The following is an 18,878-nucleotide window of genomic DNA, read 5'->3' on the forward strand; positions in this document are numbered from 1 at the left end:
AATTTACAGTGACTGCCACATCGTCCTAATCACGTACTGCAGCTGCAGATGACCAACGTGATTCATGCTTTGGACTCCCATGACAGCATGGCTAATTCAGCCCTGCTATCGACGGGAAAAGCAAGTTTGCTTACCGTAAACGGTGTTTCCGTAGATAGCAGGATGAATTAGCCATGCTGACCCACCCTCCTCCCTGGCAGTCACTACGTCTTTGACTATTACAGCTTAATTACAGACTGAGGTGATTCTGTTATTCCTGCGCGGGAAACCACGCGCAGCCGCAGAGGGACTAAAAGTCTAACCTCTGCTTTATCAAGCTCCGCCTTCTGGACCTGACTGACAGATCCCATGACAGCATGGCTAATTCATCCTGCTATCTACGGAAACACCGTTTACGGTAAGCAAACTTGCTTTTCCGTGGACAGCGGGACAATCAGTCACAGACGGGATATATCATCGCGGGGCGTCGAGTCGGGCCTGATCTATAGCTGAAGCTTCTGGAATCACCCCGCACCTGCGCAGTAGGTGGGCGCCAAGAGTCGTTAGGCGCTGCATATTCCTCTCTCCTCCTCAGTCAATAGCTGAGAAGGAAACTGGAAAGCACGAGGCAAGGAGTCCATAGGAGAGTAGATGCTCTAGGGAGGAGGACGGGAACGTGTGACTGATTGTATCCGCATGTCCACGCAAAACACCTGTTACAGGTGAGCACCTTTGCTTTATCCATGCACAAGCGGGACATCAGCCACAGATGTGACACCTTGGTTGAGAATATAAGGCCAAGAGAAAAGTCCTATTAACCCTCAAGTAGAAGCAAAAAAGGAGTCAGAAGCAGAATCCATATGAAGACAATAATGCCTGACAAATGTGTGAAGGGAGGTTGCCTTTCTACAGATGTCGATGATAGGAACAGAGTGCAGAAAAGCAGTGATGGTGGCCCAAGCATGACCTAGTGAGTCGTAACATGTCCAGGAGAGGAGTGAGCGAAAGTAGAGTAACAGAAATGAATACAAGAAGTAAGCCCTCCAGACAAAGTTTGTTTGAGAACAGGCAGGCCAGGTCTATTAGGATCATTGGCCACAAATAGTTGGGAACACTGCCTGGAGGCCTGGTTATGCTGGAGATTCTGAGAGCATGAATGCACTCCAGGGTATGGAGATGTGCATCCTCTGGGGAAGCATACAGCGGAGGTGAAAACGTAGGCAAGGAGATTGGCTGCTGCAGGCAAAACTTGGATACCACCTTGGGCAGGAATCTTGGATGTTCTTATGTTCTTTTCTTGTGTTCACAGGACCACCTTATCGGGAAAGAACTACAGGTAGGAAGGATAAATAACCAACACCTGGAGGTTGCTGATCCTGCAAACTGAAGTCACTGAAATGAGAAAGATCTCTTTCCAAGTGAAGAAATTGAGCAAGACAGGTTCCAAAGGTTGGATGATAAAGGCAGTCCAGCACAAACGAGAGATACCATTGAACCAAGGTACAAAGACAAGGAGGTTAATACTGAAAAGTCCCTTCATGAAATGGGAAACAGCCAGTTGCTGGGAAATCGGGCAACATTGGACAGGGACCCTCAAAGCTGCAATGGCTGCCAAATGAGCTCTCATTAACTATGTTTGTAGGCCAGCTTTGGAAAGATGAAAGAGATAGTGGAGCAGCATTGAGTGGAGCCTCACCACTTACATTTGCTGGAATAAGAATGGTGTGTAAAGATTTGTGGGCAGCCAAAAGAACCTCTTGAATTTGCTGAGGCATATTCATAAAACCAGTTAGGAACCCTGAAGAAGTCACAATGTGAGAATTAGACAGTCCTGGTTAGGATGAAAGAGGACTTCCGTGCACTGTGTGAGCAGCAGAGGGAATGGCGGAGCCACCGACAGACATCGTAGCCACAGAAACCAGGCTGGACTGGGCCAATCCAGAACAGTGAAGATCACTCGAGCTCAGTTGATGCACACTTTGAGGAGAGCTTTGGAGATGAGAGGACGAGGCGGGAAGGCATACATGAGCGATCTGGACCAGGAGATGACAAACACATCCTGCGACATTGCATCCAGGGCAGGATGTTTTGAGCAGAACTGGGGAAAATGATGATTTTATGAAGAAAATAGGTTGATTTGTGGTAGACCCCAGTGTAGAAAAAGGCAATGCAGTACTTCCAGGCACAGCCTCAATTCCTGCAGCTGAAATCAGCAACTGAGGGCGTCTGTGAAGACATTCAACCTTCCAGGAAGATAAACTGCCAACAGACGAATACCACAAAGAAGGGCCCACTGATAGATAAAAAAGGCTTCCAAGCATGACGGAAGGGAATCCGTCCCATCTTGCTTGTTCAGGTATTACATGGCAGCTACATTGTCCAGATGGACCTGCAACGAACGGTGAAGGAGCCATGGTTAGAAGCGCCCTGTGAACCGTGTGAAACTCTGGCAGGTTGATGTGAAGGCACTGCTTGATGGCATTCAGATCCCTTGCATCGTCAGTAGTTGACAATGAGGCTCCAGCACAACAGGGGGGCATACATCGACAGAAGGTATATGAATGCTCTTCCTGGAGAAGAGACAGTTATCTGAAAGCCAGCGTCAAAGCCCTGTGAAGCCTGTATGAAAGAGGCTGAAGGAATTGGTTCCAATGCAGAAAGAGGTGCCATCGAAGAGATCTCATGTAACGACAAGTGATAAGGACAACCGCAATCATGGATGCCATGCGATCGAAAAGGCAGGCTATCGTGAAGGCACGCCTCTGGAGTCAAGAAATGAGGTCTCAAAGGGCAAGACCCCTGTTGAGAGGAAGAACACCTCCAATGGATGTCATGTCTAGGAACAGATGAATTCCAGATGCCTGTTCGATTGAAGATGAGACTTCGGGAAATTGACGAGAAACCCCAACTAGTGCAGGGTGGTCACATTCTGTGCGAAATGATGGAACGCCAGATCCTTAGAAGGATCCACCATCAGCCAGTCATCCAAATAGGGGACTACCAGAATGTCCCAGCTGTGAAGGGGAGCTACAACAGTGAGACACTTGGTGAACACTCTGGGGGCAGTTGAGAAGCGAAGGGGAGAAACCTGAATTGGAAATGAAAATCCTGTACCAGAAAGCATAGATACCGATGATGGGGGAGATGCATTGCAATGTGATTGTACACATCCTTTAGGTCAAGAGAGGTGAGCCAATCCCTAGGTTGCAGCAGTGAAAAAATGGATGTCAAGAATGTCATGAGGATCTTTTCGTAGTGTGTGAATTAATTGAGTGCTCTGAGATCCATAATGCGGCAAAGATTCCCCATTTTCTTGGGGATTAAGAAGACTGAGTAGAATCTGTCCCCCCCTTTTGGGAGGTGGGTACTAGTTCCCCCGAACCCATGAGAAAGAAGCTGCTGTAGTTTCTGGCAATAATTGGGAAGCTGATCCAGTAAATAATGAAAAGAAGCTGGAGGGCTTGGTGGAAAAGGAGCAAACCTGGATGAAATAGCCTCTGGAAACAGTGCTCAGGCTAGTCGTCTCACGGCAATAGCAATTGCAGAGGCATGGGATGCCAAATCAAATAAGTCATAAGAGGACCTGGTAAGATGTTTCTTGCAGTCTCTAGCAACTGCTAGCAATTGTTGGGCTTCAGCTGACACGGGTTCAGGGAGTTGAAAAGTAACATCTTGAAGTTGTCTCAGTAGCCCATGTAAGTATTGCACCATCTGCACTTTGTGAGAAACTGACTGGAAAACCTGTTTATCCATGTTGTCCAGGAAGCGATGGTCCTTCTCTGGCTGACTGAAGCACGAGACCTTGAATGCTTTGCTCGAAGAAATGCCATCTCCACAATAATGGAATCTGGAGCGAGCTGGGAGTGAGAATGACTTGAGCAGGTCTGAACCTTATACTTCATGTCCACCAACTTGGAAACCGGGAGATCAGTGAAAGGTGTGGACCAGATTTTTAATTGAGCATCCGGCAGAGTATCATGAATAGGAACCGCCCTAGTTTTCTTGGATGGTTGCAGGACCTGGAAGACACCATCATACATCTTAGCTGATTCTCATCCCCAAAAGATGGACGCTATTAGCTAGTAGGTAGAATAGTCAAGTGGCTAGAAACCACCATGTCATCCGGTGAAACAGGAGATGACAGATCCAGAGAAGATTGGACTGAAGAACAAACCGGAGAATACAGAGAGCCCAATGAGAACAGAGATCTGGACCGTGGTCATGGAGATGATGGGGGATGATGGTTGAGGCTTATCCAGTGAAAACAAAATAAGTGCAGACAGCTTCTTAGGTGACAGTTCACAAAATATTTATTTTATCCAATATGGCAACTCCACATTAATGAATTGATTTCTGCAAGGAGTCCCCCGACACAGACCCCGTGTTTCGCCAGTCCGGCTGCGTCGGGAGGGACAAAATTTAAGAAACAAGAAATCTATATCTTTTTCTCCTGTTTTTGTGTGTGTGTGTGTATGTATGTATGTGTGTATATATATATATATATATATATATATATATACACACACACACACACACCTAAGAAAAATATAGCATTTGATTGATTGATAAATGTACATTTTAAACTAGTTTGGGTCCACAATGTAACAAATTTGTTAGTAATTGAAAGATGTTTTGTTGTGATTGTTTTTAGAAATGTATGTATGCATTCTTTGCACAAACAATAATGTATTGGTAATAAATGAAAGGATAGATATGAATGGGTATGTTTGAGGATGAATGAATGAGTGTTGGTTTTGTATTTCAAATAAATGAATAATGTAATTTGAAGAGATATAGAATACAATGGTCTTTATAAAAGTCTAATCTATAGAGAACTGTTTATTTTGTGATAATTTTCTATGTATTCAATAAAAAATTTAATTTGAATGTAATAATTGTGCTTGTATATCGCTCCGAAGGGAGTGTTTTTGTGTGTGTGTGTGTATAAATATATATATACATACATATGCAGCCGGACTGGCGAAACATGGGGTCCGTGTCGGGGAACTTGTATATCGCTCCGAAGGGAGTGTGTGTGTGTGTGTGTGTGTATATATATATATATATATATATACACACACACACACACACCTGGACGGTCACTTTGAATATTTAGTGATGCCCTTCGGCCTGTGCAACACCCCGACTGTCTTTCAAAATTTAATAAACGACATCTTCCGGGATCTCCTCTATAAGTGTGTTATATATCTGGACGACATCTTGATATTCTCTCAAGACATGACCACTCATATAGAGGATGTCAAAGGAGTACTGCAAAGACTCCGTGAGAACCATCTATATGCCAAGTTATCCAAATGTGAATTCCACAAGGAATCAGTGCCCTTCTTGGGTTACATAGTTTCTAATCAAGGCTTTCGAATGGAGGCAACGGTGTCAAACTGTGACCATGTTGCTGCTGTAAGTATTAAGAACATAAGAAAATGCCATACTGGGTCAGACCAAGGGTCCATCAAGCCCAGCATCCTGTTTCCAACAGTGGCCAATCCAGGCCATAAGAACCTGGCAATTGCCCAAAAACTAAGTCTATTCCATGTTACCATTGCTAATGGCAGTGGCTATTCTCTAAGTGAACTTAATCGCAGGTAATGGACTTCTCCTCCAAGAACTTATCCAATCATTTTTAAACACAGCTTTACTAACTGCACACCTTGTTTGTGTGCAGGGTTCCGGGTTGATTGGTGAGACTTTTGGATTGAGTTTTACTGTTTTGTCTATAAGGTATCGGGCGAAGCTGTGACTGGATATGGCTGGGGTTTCTTTTGACGTCGGGTTGTTGATGGATCGTGTCAGCTGAGTTACATAGTTGAATAGGACTCTCGGGTTGTATTGGTAGTTGTGGATTCTTTGGGAGTAGAAGTTCCGTTTGGCTTCGTTGATGTCCTTTGTATATATGTATGGGAGTGTTCTATATCTGTCACGTAGTTGGCATGTGGGGTTGCTTCGCCAAGCTTTTTCTGCTTGTCTTAGTTGGCGTTTTATGTTTTTGAGGTGCTGGTTATACCAGGGTGACTTGTTTTTTGCTGTTGTTTCGATATCTTTTTCAATGGTTGGGCAGATCTTTTTCGCTGTCTCCATGTTGCTTGTGGCCCATGAGTTGACTGCGTTAACGGCATTAGTGGTGTCCAAGTGCTTAAGGGCCTCAGGTAAGGTTTTTTCTAGGGTCTCGCTGGAGCATGGCTTGGTGAAGACTATACGTTTATAGACTTTTTGCGTGTGGATGTGGGTGTAGTCCACTTGGAGCTTAGTTTCTATTAACATGTGATCTGACCAGGGGACTGTGGAGGTGGTGGGCGGGGAGTTGAGTGTTATTTTGTTAATAAAGATCAGATCCAGGATGTGGCCTGATCTCTGCGTGGGGGAATTTATTATTTGTATGAAGCCCATCGCTGTTAGCGAATTGAGGAGGAGTTCACATGAAGGGGAGAGGGGAGACTTGTCAAGGTGGAGGTTAAAGTCTCCTAGGATAATGGTGGGGTGGTTGGTGTTGATACTGGCTGCGATGGTTTCAATGAGGGGGCAGGGATCTTTGTTGAGAGCGCCTGCGGGGGGGGGGGGGGGGCGTAGATCAGCAGGATTTGGAGGTTTTTGGACTTGAAGTGACTGACTTCAACAGGCAGTAGGGAGTTGATGGGGAGCGAGCTGAATTTTAGTTTTTTGGCTGCTAGGAACAGTAGGCCGCCTCCTTTTTTCTTGTGTCTGGCTATGGAGAAAGTGTTGTACTCGTTTTTTTGGAAGTTGATTAATGAGCGAGGTGTATGTGTCTTTGAGCCATGATTCTGTGATACATAGGATGTCTGGTTGTAGGTCACAAAGGAGGTCGTTTAGGATGGGGATTTTCTTTGTAATGGACTGTGCGTTTAGTAGTAAGAGGGTGAGGACGGATAGAGCGGCCATATGGGGGGTTTGTAGTAGGGGGATCTGGAGGAGTCTTCTGTGTATGTTTCCAGCTGGTGTGTAGTATGGGTAGGGTTTGTAGGGAGGGTAGAAGCGTTGAGCGGCATACGGGTGTCTTGTATCCATAATGTGGTTGGGGAGGGGGGAGGAGGGTGGGGGGTTTCACCTTTCAAAGGTGTTTCAAGGGGGGGGCTGTCTTGGTTGATCCGATGTGGTCTGGCCTTCGTCAAGGCCTTGTGGGGCCTGGAGGGGGGCTAGGAGGGATCTAAGGGGTCCTTGGGCTTTGCAAATTAAATGGAAGGTAGGTCTAGAACAGGGAGGGAACCTTGGGCTGGCTGGCTGGGATGGCTTGAGGAGCCAGTGAATCTATGGGATGGAAGATCTGTTCTGGCCAGAAGGGCCGGGGCGCACCAAGGGGCGTGCTCCTTAGGGCGCCCGGGGCCGGGCCTTGCTTTAAGGCCCTCGGCGTCGCGGTGGTGAGGTAGGTGGGTGGCGCAGGCGTCCGATTGGCCAGGAGGTGCGTTGGCGGGCGGGTCCTGCTCTTGCCGTGGTCAGGTGGCGCCAGATGTCGGGGGGCCTTGGTGCGGTCGGTCGGCGGCAGGAGAGGAGGGGGCTCTTACCCCGATGGGTGGCGCCGGCAGCGCGAGCCTGCAGGGTCTCTCTCCGGCGGGCGAAAAGGGCTTCTTTCCGGGCTGGGCCTTGCTTTAAGGCCCTCTGCGTCGCGGTGGTGAGGTAGGTGGGCGGCACAGGCGTCCGAATGGCCGGGATGTGTGTCGACGGGCGGGAGTTTGAGAACAAATATGAGTGATATTTTGTAGCAGGAGAAAAATACATCAGATATATTTCAAATTGATTTCTGAAACTTGGATTTTCAATAGACATTGTTAAAAGATCTTGCAAAATTTAAATAATTTTCTTTTCCTGATATAGTTTTTTCACATTGTTGGCACAGATACAGAATTTGACTGTGCACTACAAGCAATTGGAACTTTATAGAAGATCATTGGTGGTTCTATTACAGTGTTCGTGGTAGCTGATGTGATGAAGAGAAAATCTAAGGTTTAAACATCATATATTCCCCTGATGAAGCCACTTGGCAAAACAAGGGCCCGGTTGGGATCAATAAAATCATAAGGTTAAAGAAGCAAAACTACATGAAGGCTGGGATGAGAAAAATATAGCATTTGATTGATTGATAAATGTACATTTTAAACTAGTTCGGGTCAACAATGTAACAAATTTGTTAGTAATTGAAAGATGTTTTGTTGTGATTGTTTTTAGAAATGTATATATGCATTCTTTGCACAAACAATAATGTATTGGTAATAAATGAAAGGATAGATATGAATGGGTATGTTTGAGGATGAATGAATGAGTGTTGGTTTTGTATTTCAAATAAATGAATAATGTAATTTGAAGAGATATAGAATACAATGGTCTTTATAAAAGTCTAATCTATAGAGAACTGTTTATTTTGTGATAATTTTCTATGTATTCAATAAAAAATTTAATTTGAATGTAATAATTGTGCTTGTATATCGCTCCGAAGGGAGTGTTTTTGTGTGTGTGTGTATAAATATATATATACATACATATGCAGCCGGACTGGCGAAACACGGGGTCCGTGTCGGGGGACTTGTATATTGCTCCGAAGGGAGTGTTTTTGTTTTTGGATATATATATCAGGTGTGATATAATTTTGAAAGACAGTCGGGGTGTTGCACAGGCCCAAGGGCATCACTAAATATTCAAAGTGACCGTCCAGGTGTTGAAGGCCGTTTTCCACTCATCACCAGATCGAATGTGAAGTAAGTTGTAGGCGCCTTTCAGATCAAGCTTGGAGAATATCTTGGCTCCCTGTAGTCTGTCGAAAAGGTTCCGTCCATCTTCCCCACAAAGAAGAAACCTGCATCAGCAGGAGACTTGGAGGATCTTATGAAGCGTTTTTGGAGACTTTCCTGAATGGATTCGGACATGGCTTTATTCTATGCCATGGAGAGGGTACACCCGTTCCTTGGGTAGTTCAGTGTTAGGCTTCAGATTAATAGCGCAGTCATAGGGTCTGTGAGGCGGTAGTACATCCACAGCCTCCTTTGAAAAGACATCTTGGAAAGATGCATATTGAGGCGGCAACTGCGACATTATTGGGGTGGTTGGCATGCAGGGTATAGGAGCAACCTCCAAGCATTTACCATGGCAGTCTGGATCCCAACGTGAAAGTTCTAGTCTAGCCCAATTGAGCTGAGTCATATGCTGCTGCAGCCATGGTAATGAGTTGGGTTATTTCACCCGGTAAGGGCTCTCCATGAATGGATGACAGAAGTAGTGGGGATCCGTAGGTGGTCCACTAAACGTTGTAGAATGAAATAGCCTCCTGCCCCGAGTCCACTAGGACAAGAGTCTGGTACTCTAAAGGTCCGCAGATCAATGATACAGGGAGAGAGAGCAGAGGAGAAGGAGCAGTAAGATCTAAGAAGAGTCCTCCCGTTGGACTTAGGTCTGCCAGTTTCCCAGACATATAGGACATGATTGAACAGCATGGCCAGCTTGTCCACAGTACATGCACAACCCCAATTTCTTCCCATGTTCTTCTCTCTTTGGACGACAGATGGCTGTGGCCTAAATTGCATAAGTTCTTCTTCGCCAGCAACTGGGACCGAAAGAACCGGTCTGGTTATGGACTTAACTCGTGTTTCACCCTGGAAGGGTTTTCTGAGAATCTTTGTCTCTTTTTTTTTTTTTTTTTATTATGCATTTCAAAATTTACACAGAGTATAACAGTGTAAGGCAATTAAAGGTGATCATACCTATAAGGGAGCCCGGACCGACGTGCCGCAAATGCGCAGTAGAGAGCAGCTCTACTGCGCATGCGAGCACGTTGGCCAGAGCAGAGCATGCCCCCCCCCCCCAAAAAAAATGGCGCCTGCTCCTTAGGAGCAGGAGCGGCGGCAAGAGCAACGAGCGGGAGGAGCAGGAGCGGCGGCGTGCGCATGCGCGCGAGGGAGGGAGGAGTAGTAGCGGCGGCGACACGCGGGAGGGAGGGAGGGAGGAGCAGTAGCGGCGGCGACGCGCGAGGGAGGGACACCCCCCTGTCTGCCGGTTGTGATCAGCTGAAAGGGGAGGGAGGAGGAGAGAGTGAGGAGAGTGAGCTGAGGGGGAGGGAGGAGAGGGAGAATAGAGTGAGGTGGAGAGAGGAGAGGGAGAATAGAGTGGGGAGGTGAGGGAGGAGAGAGGGAGGTGGGTGGAGGTGAGAGGGAGGAGTGAGGTGGGGGGAGGTGAGAGGGAGGAGAGAGTGAGGTGGGGGGGAGGGAGGAGAGAGTGAGGTGAGGGGAGGAGAGGGAGAATAGAGGGGGGAGGAAGTGGGAAGGAAATGGACCGAAATTTTTTTTTTTAAATGAAGCCCGTTGTTACGGGCTTAACGGCTAGTATATATATAACAGAAACAGGAAATTAGCACTTTTACCATAATCCGAATGGGGATTATTATAATAAACCACAAATATCCACCTTAATAAAAAAGGGATGCATGGGGGAGTTATTGGCCTTAATTACAAGAAGCGACATATAAGGAAATACGGAAAAAGGAAACACTAAGATTAACAGCCTTCTATGCCTAATGTACTGATCCGGTCGCCTTAGGGTGAGCATCCAAAAAGAATTTTAACTGTGAAGGTTCAAAAAATATATAATCATTTCCCTGATACTTTAAGTGACATTTACATGGATATCTCACAGTATATTTTGAACGAATGGCAAGTGCCTCAGCTCTCATACTTAATTTCCTCCGTCTATCTTGTGTAACCTAAGTAATATCGGGGTACACCCACACTTTTTGTCCATAGAATAGTTCTGCACTATTCCTGAAGTACATGCGAAAAATATTATTTTTCTCAGTCAAAAAGGCAAAAGTCACCAATAACACTCCTCTTTTGGTAATTACATCTTCTTGGGATAATTCCAGTAAATCAGTCACATTCATCTGACTAAGATGTGTGGAAAGCCTTCTCTTTTACCACCTTCTATGTTTCCTGGTTATCGGTCTTCTTTCTGCTATTTTCATGCCTCATACTAAAAGAAAAGCTAGGCTTCGAGAAAGCCTGGCTCCTGCTGAAAGTCCGAATACTTCACAACCTACCATAGAGAAGTTTTTCACATCAACGCCGATGGAGCCGGGAGCGAGGGCCGCAAAGGTCGGAGAAACAGAGCGAGATTCACCGACAATGGCCAAGGAGATCTCGCTAAGCGCCGGCACGCCTGTGACGCTGTCCCCACCCCAACGGCTAAGAAGCGAAGGAGAGGAACAACTACTGGGACCCTTGGATAGCCCCTCTGGGAAATTTGTACAGAGGGAGAACTACCAAGGAGGAAATCGAGGTGGGGAAGAGAAAGGCGAGAAGGAGGAGAGCCTGACGGCCCTCCCACAGGGAGCCTACCTTCCCCCGCTTCGAGAATCAACCAGCCCCGCTGATCTTTCGTTGGGAGAGAATTGGGACAATGTTACTGAGGCCGCACGAGGAGGTGAACAGATCCAAGTAAGACCTTTTTTGGTTAAACCAGCTAGAATATCGATGGAGACTCTGTGGGAGGCATTAGCCTCGATAGAAAGTGCGATAATTGGGTTATCAAGATCTGCTTTTGAAATAAATAAAAATACTAGGTATAACGAAGAAAGGATAACCAAACAGGAAAAACTAGCATTGGAAGTGGAAGAGAAAGTAAAAAAGAGAGAAAAATCAACAGAATCTAATACAATCTGAAAACGTGCAAAATAAAAAGCTGGAAAATTTAGAAAACTCCTTGCGGAGTACAAATATAAGAATTGTAAATTTTCCTATTATACCACAAATATCACCAGTGGAACTATTTAAAAATTATTCAACTGAAAAGCTGAAAATTCCAAAAGAGGCACTCCCATTAGTTACCAAAGCTTATTTTTTGCCACAGAGGAAAGCTGTAAAAGACCAAGGAAATGAGGAAGTACAGAATCTTTGTCTCTTGAACCTTGTCACGAAGTCGGCGATCAAAACTGGTTGCCAACTTCACTAGTTCAGCCAAAGTCTCAGCCATCTCATGAGCAGCGAGCTCATCCTTCAGACGAGAGTCCAGTCCTTCAAAGAAGAAGGTCCTCAGGCATTTCGGGTCCCAGGATAATTCAGACACCACTGTCTTGAATTCGATAGCGAAGTCAGCCAATGATTCATTACCTTGCTTCAGGTGAACCAAAGAAGATCCTGCAATGGTATACCTGGCAGGGTCATCGAAAACTGATTTAAACAGTTTGAGGAATCCTTCAAGGTCATGAAGAATTGAATCCTTGCGCTCCCACAGCGAGGAGGCCCAAGACAATGTTCGTCTGTCTAGATACGGCAGGATATACGTAGTCTTGGCATAAGCTGTGGGAAAATGGCTGGGCTGCAGGGAAAAATGCATGCAGCACTGGTTAAGGAAACCTCTGCTGTCTCCAAACTTCCCCCGAGAAGCGGGTAGGAGCATATAGAGGTACAATAGTCTTGACAGTCGCCTCAGACGGTATGGCTTCTTTACCTGTGGTGGTAGGTGAGTTCAGCTGTGTGTGCAGTAAGTTGAATGCAGCGGTCAAGCCCTCCAGCGCATTCTGTTCTTCGGAGATTCGCTGGGCCAGGCCTGGAATGGCCTGCAATGCGGTGAGCTGAGCTGGATCCATGGAGTTAGCAATCTGTTATGAATGAGTGGTGTTTGGGTAGATCCTTGGGTACTGGGGCAGATGACCACGCCCACAGGGAGGAGCCATAGTACTAGGCTAGACGCCCTTCTCACCCCGTTGATATTGAGAGGGTCCGAAGCAGGTTTCCCAGTAAGGAAGTACTGTGGATGAGATAGACTGAGAGATAGTGTACTCACTAGGTGTTTGCTGTAGATAGGCGATTCCACCAGGTTGTAGAAGTAAGTGCAGGCACCAAGGCAGGGAGAGCAGGCCCTCGAGGAGCGAGTACCTGTTCCCTGTAAGGCACCTGAAATAAAGCAGAGGGCCCCCGAGAAGCAGGTACCCAGGTTAGCAGTTACCCCGAAGGGCAGAGAGATAGCTTCCAGCAGCAGCACAGAAGTAGCAAAGTAGCGTAGACAGGAAGGGAACGTATCCGGAGACAAGTCCTTACAAGTCCAAGTCCTTGCTAACTCAACAAGCTAGCAAAATAGAAGATGTTATATACCTGGCTGGCGTGACATCAGAATGGGGGAACGTCCCCCCAAAGTTCGCACCAAGGGTTGCATAAAGACGTGGGTGACGCACACGCACCCTAGTTGGTACCTGGGAGGAGCATAGCGGGAGGCAGCACCATAGCCGTTCCGGGGACGCCGGAGAGGTTGGCTTGTAGACACGGCGGTAGCCATCTTTCCTAGGTAAGCGGGAGGAGCCATGAATAAGGTGAGGAAAATGTGGCGAAGCCGTCTAGCACTGACGGACGCAACAGAAGGGCTGCCTTATTCCATCCAGCTCAGGCATTTCTTCCGGGAGAAGATCACAGCAGGTAGCAGTTCACCTAATGTGGGGCTACCTGAATCCTCCCTGCCTAGGTCACCTGCTGTAGTGGTGTGTCCATCATTTACTACGCCTCGCATCATCATGACCAGCATGCTTTTCGATCAGGCTATGCACTCGGATGTTTGTAATCAATCCTGGGTGATGCCAAGCACTTGTTCCAATCTCAAAGATCTGCTGTGGGCCTCTCAAGCAGAGAGGCTAGTATACTGGAGAGTGCTGGCTGACTTTGGACTCCATTATTCCTATGTACCTAATGGAGTTTGTGGAAAATAATAGAGAAGAATGGCTACGTAAGGAGACAGATCGATGAATTGTGAAAAATTTCACAGATCCTGAATATAGAAGGAACCACCCGGACTATCACAGCACCTTGGTCCAGAGGATGTGAGCGATGCGGCTGGGCCCACCCACTAATCATTCAATTGTGAGCCATTTGCCTAGGGTGGCTGTTTTCAAGCCTCATTCTAATTTCTATGAGGCCTATCCTGGACCACCTCCCAGCCAGAATTAACAGCATTCAGTAATAAACAGGCCAATTCAATACAGTGCACGCAACTGAACACAGTTTAACCTGTGGTTGGACGCACATCCACAACCCCTTATACTATAGGAAAATTAGTTCTTACCTGATAATTTTCGTTCCTGTAGTACCACGGATCAGTCCAGACACCTGGGTTGTGACTCCGCACCAGCAGATGGAGACAGAGCAAGATCTCTCGGGCTCAGCTACATATAGCAAGGTACCACCCACAGCCCCTCAGTCTTACGTAATGTCAAAGCAGAAAATGAACAACTAACTATCTAAACTGCCCGCACCAAGGGCCAAATTCACGAACTCCCAACTGGAACAGGACTCCCAGAACACTAGGAGAAAAAACAAGTATTTCCATCTTCAATCAAGTAATCCAACGAGCGGACTCTCCGTTACTTCAACACTGACAGCACAGACAATACGGGCGGGAGCTTGGACTGATCCGTGGTACTACAGGAACGAAACTTCTCAGGTAAGAACTAATTTTCCTTTCCCTGTACGTACCCGGATCAGTCCAGACACCTGGGTTGTGACTCCGCACCAGCAGATGGAGACAGAGCAAGATCTCTCGGGCTCAGCTACATATAGTAAGGTACCACCCACAGCCCCTCAGTCTTACGTAATGTCAAAGCAGAAAATGAACAACTAACTATCTAAACTGCCCGCACCAAGGGCCAAATTCACGAACTCCCAACTGGAACAGGACTCCCAGAACACTAGGAGAAAAAACAAGTATTTCCATCTTCAATCAAGTAATCCAACGAGCGGACTCTCCGTTACTTCAACACTGACAGCACAGACAATACGGGCGGGAGCTTGGACTGATCCGTGGTACTACAGGAACGAAACTTCTCAGGTAAGAACTAATTTTCCTTTCCCTGTACGTACCAGGATCAGTCCAGACCGTGGGATGTACCAGAGCCAACTTACCGAGGGTGGGATCCAGAGAGTCCCGCTCGGAGTACCCTCTCTCCAAAACCCCCAGAGTCAGCGGTCTGAACATCCAGCCGGTAATGTCTCTCATAAAAGTATGTAACGACTTCCAGGTGGCCGCCCTGCAAATCTCCTGAGGCGACACCTCAGAAACCTCTGCCCATGAGGCCGCATGCGCTCGAGTCGAGTGGGCCCCGAGACCCCCGGGAACGGACTTGCCCCGCATCAAATATGCGGAACCTATGGCCTCCTTGAGCCAACGGGCAATCGTAGCTCGAGAGGCCGTACCACCTCTCTTTGGACCGGAAAACAAGACAAAGAGGTGGTCAGTCACCCTGAAAGGATTAGTCACTTCCAGATAGCGGAGGAGAACCCGCCGCACATCTAGCTTCCGTAACTCTCTGGCCTTCGGCTCCGTCAGCTCACCCCCCTGGAAAAGCGGGGAGCTCTATCGACTGATTCAAGTGAAACGCCGACACCACCTTTGGTAAAAAGGAGGGAACCGTGCGCAAGGAAACTCCCGCATCAGAGATCCTCAAGAACGGCTCCCTACAAGACAGAGCCTGCAGCTCCGAGACTCGTCTCGCTGACGCGATAGCCACAAGAAAAACCGTTCCTCTTCTGTATTTATTTTTCTTTTCTTTTTTTTTTAAACTGCTAACCAGATCCAAGATCCCTGAGAGAACTAACTAGCTAGCTAAGCCAAAAAATCTCCCCAGGGACCCCAGAGGCTGTGGTTGTACCTGCCCCATCTGCTGGAGACAGAGTAAGACTGAGGGGCTGTGGGTGGCACCTTACTATATGTAGCTGAGCCCGAGAGATCTTGCTCTGTCTCCATCTGCTGGTGCGGAGTCACAACCCAGGTGTCTGGACTGATCCGGGTACGTACAGGGAAAAGGGGTTTAATGCGTCCAAAACACTCTTCCAAACCCCAGCAAAACCAATAGCGCTCATCCCATGCAAATGCATGTTGATGAGGCTATTAGCTATTCGCCCCAGATCCCCTCCCCCAAAAAATGTGTGCTCGATCCGCACATTTTTATGCCCAGAAATTAACGCTTGCCCAGAACAGGTGTTAATTTCTGAGCAGCCCAAAAAAGTGTACAGAAAAGCAAAAAAATACTGCTTTTCTGTAATCCTCCAACTTAATATTGTGGTAATATTAAATCAGAGGAACCTGGCAGTCAGGTTAGGAAAAGGGACACTCAAGTAACAAGTCAGTTTTCTTAACCTACAGATAGCCACCTCTCCTGGGTGCCCACTACCAAGGAGGCGCCAGGGGTACACATTTGTACCTAGCGCCTCCTTTTTAGCATGACCCCTCATTTAAATATTGTATTGCACGCCCAGGAGAGGTGGCTGGGTGCATATTAGGGAAGCGGGTGCTCAACACTGTGTGCCTGTTTTCCGTGCAGCTTTATCGGCCTGAAAGTGTTTACTATTGTAATGCTTCCTGTTATCCAATATAGAAAAAGAAAACTTGTTTACCCCCAAGAGAGGGCATTATGAAATTGTTTAACCCTGGTTGGGAAAGAGTTTATTTCTTTCCAGAGAGACTGGATGTTTTCCCTAATAAGAACCTAAGAAATTGCCATATTGGGTCAGACCAAGGGTCCATCAAACCCAGCATGCTGTTTCCAACAGTTGGCCAAACCAGTTTACAAGTATCTGCAAGTACCCAAACGCTAAGCAGATCCCATGCTACTGATGCAATTAATAGCAATTAAGTCAACTTGAGTAATAGCAGTTAATGGACTTCTCCTTCAAGAACTTATCCAAACCTTTTTTAAACCCAGCAACACTAACCCCATCCTCTGGCAACAAATTCCACAGTTTAATTGTGCGTTGAGTGAAAAAGAACTTTCTCTGATTAGTTTTAAATGTGCTACATGCTAACTTCATGGAGTGCCCCCTAGTCCTTCTATTATCCGAAAGAGTAAATAACCGATTCACATCTACCCGTTCTAGACCTCTCATGCTTTTAAACACCTCTATCATATCCCCCCTCAGTCGTCTCTTCTCCAAGCTGAAAAGTCCTAACCTCTTCAGCCTTTCCTCGTAGGGGAGCTGTTCCATCCCCTTTATCTTTTTGGTCTTCTCTGTACCTTCTCCAGTGCAACTCTATCTTTTTTTAAGATGCAGTGACCAGAATTGTACACAGGACTTGTGGTAAGGTCTCACCATGGAGCAATACAGAATCATTAAGTCATTTCCATTTTATTGACCATTCTTTTCCTAATAATTCCTAACATTGCTTTTTTTTTTTTTTTTTTTTTTTTTAATGCTGCAGCACACTGAGCTGATGATTTCAAAGTATTATCCACTATGATGCCTAGATCTTTTTCCTGCGTGGTAGCTCCTAATATGGAACCTAACATTGTGTAGCTACAGCAAGGGTTATTTTTCCCTATATGCAACACCTTGCACTTATCCACATTAAATTTCATCTGCCATTTGGATGCCCAATCCTCCAGTCTCGCAAGGTCTTCCTGCAATTTATCACAATCTGCTTGTGATATAACTACTGTGAATAATTTTGTATCATCTGCAAAATTGATAACCCTCACTCTTCGTATTCCTTTCCAGATCATTTATAAATATATTGAAAAGCGCGGGTCCCAGTACAGATTCCTGAGGCAGTCCACTGCCCACTCCCTTCCACTGAGAAAATTGACCATTTAATCATACTCTGTTTCCTGTCTTTTAATCAGTTTGTAATCCACGAAAGGACATTGCCTCCTATCTCATGAATTTTAAGTTTTCATAGAAGCCTCTCAGGAGGGTCTTTGTCAAACACCTTCTGAAAATCTAAATACACTATATCTACCGGTTCACCTTTATCCACATATTTATAAACCCCTTTCAAAAATGAAGATTTGTGAGGCAAGACTTCCCTTGCATAAATCCATGTTGACTGTTTTCCATTAAACCATGTCTTTGTATATGTTCTGTGATTTTGATCTTTAGAATTGTTTCTACTATTTTTCATGGCACTGAAGTTAAGCTCACTGGTCTATAGTTTCCTGGATCGCCCCTGAAGCCCTTTTTAAATATTGGGGTTACATTGGCCACCATCCAGTCTTCAGGTACAATGGATGATTTTAATGATAGTTTACAAATTTTTACTAATAGATCTGAAATTTCATTTTTTAGTTCCTTCTGAACACTGGGATGCATACCATCTGGTCCAGGTGATTTACTACTCTTCAGTTTGTCAATCAGGCCTACCACATCTTCTTGGTTTACTGTGATTTAGTTCAGTCCATTTGAATCATTATCCATGAAAACCTTCTCTGGAAAGGGTATTTCCCAAACATCTTCAGTAAACATCAAAGCAAGGAGATTGTTTATTTTAAATCTTTTCTATACCGTTGTTTGGTGGGGACCATCACAACGGTTTACAGTAAGGCACATAAAAGTAATGATACTAAAATTTGTCAGTTTACACAGGTGCCATAAGGTTCGGTAACAGTTTGTAATCAATGTTAATTGTTAAATGTGATGAATCATGTCCAGGTCTCTTTATCTCAGTTTTGAGTACAAAACTATCTTTATAATTGTAACTTGTCCTTTAGTGATGAGCTATCTATTAAAAACTACACACTTAGTGATTACTGCAGTGTGTGTGGGTGTTTAATTGTTCATGCTTTGCCCTTCCCTGGCTTCTATTCTCCCTTCTCTTTTTGAAAAGCTTGTTTAAAGAGCCAGGTTTTTAAACTTTTTCTAAAGGTTTTGCTGTCCAAGGGCATGGAATTCCATAGTATAGGTCCTGCCAATGATAGCACCCTCTCTCTTACTTGTGTTAGTCTTGCTGTTTTGACTGATGGAATAGTTAGGAGTGCTTTGTTTGCTGACCTTAGGTTTCTGTTAGGGACATGTACACGAAGGGCTGTGTTTAACCAGTCTGCATTTTCATTATGTATTAATTTATGTATGGTGCACAGTGTTTTGTATTGTATTCTTTGTTCAATGGGAAGCCAGTGTAGTTCAGCCAGTGTT

This window comes from Rhinatrema bivittatum, chromosome 2, assembly GCF_901001135.1.
Source record: "Rhinatrema bivittatum chromosome 2, aRhiBiv1.1, whole genome shotgun sequence".
NCBI classification, from domain to species: Eukaryota; Metazoa; Chordata; class Amphibia; order Gymnophiona; family Rhinatrematidae; genus Rhinatrema; species Rhinatrema bivittatum.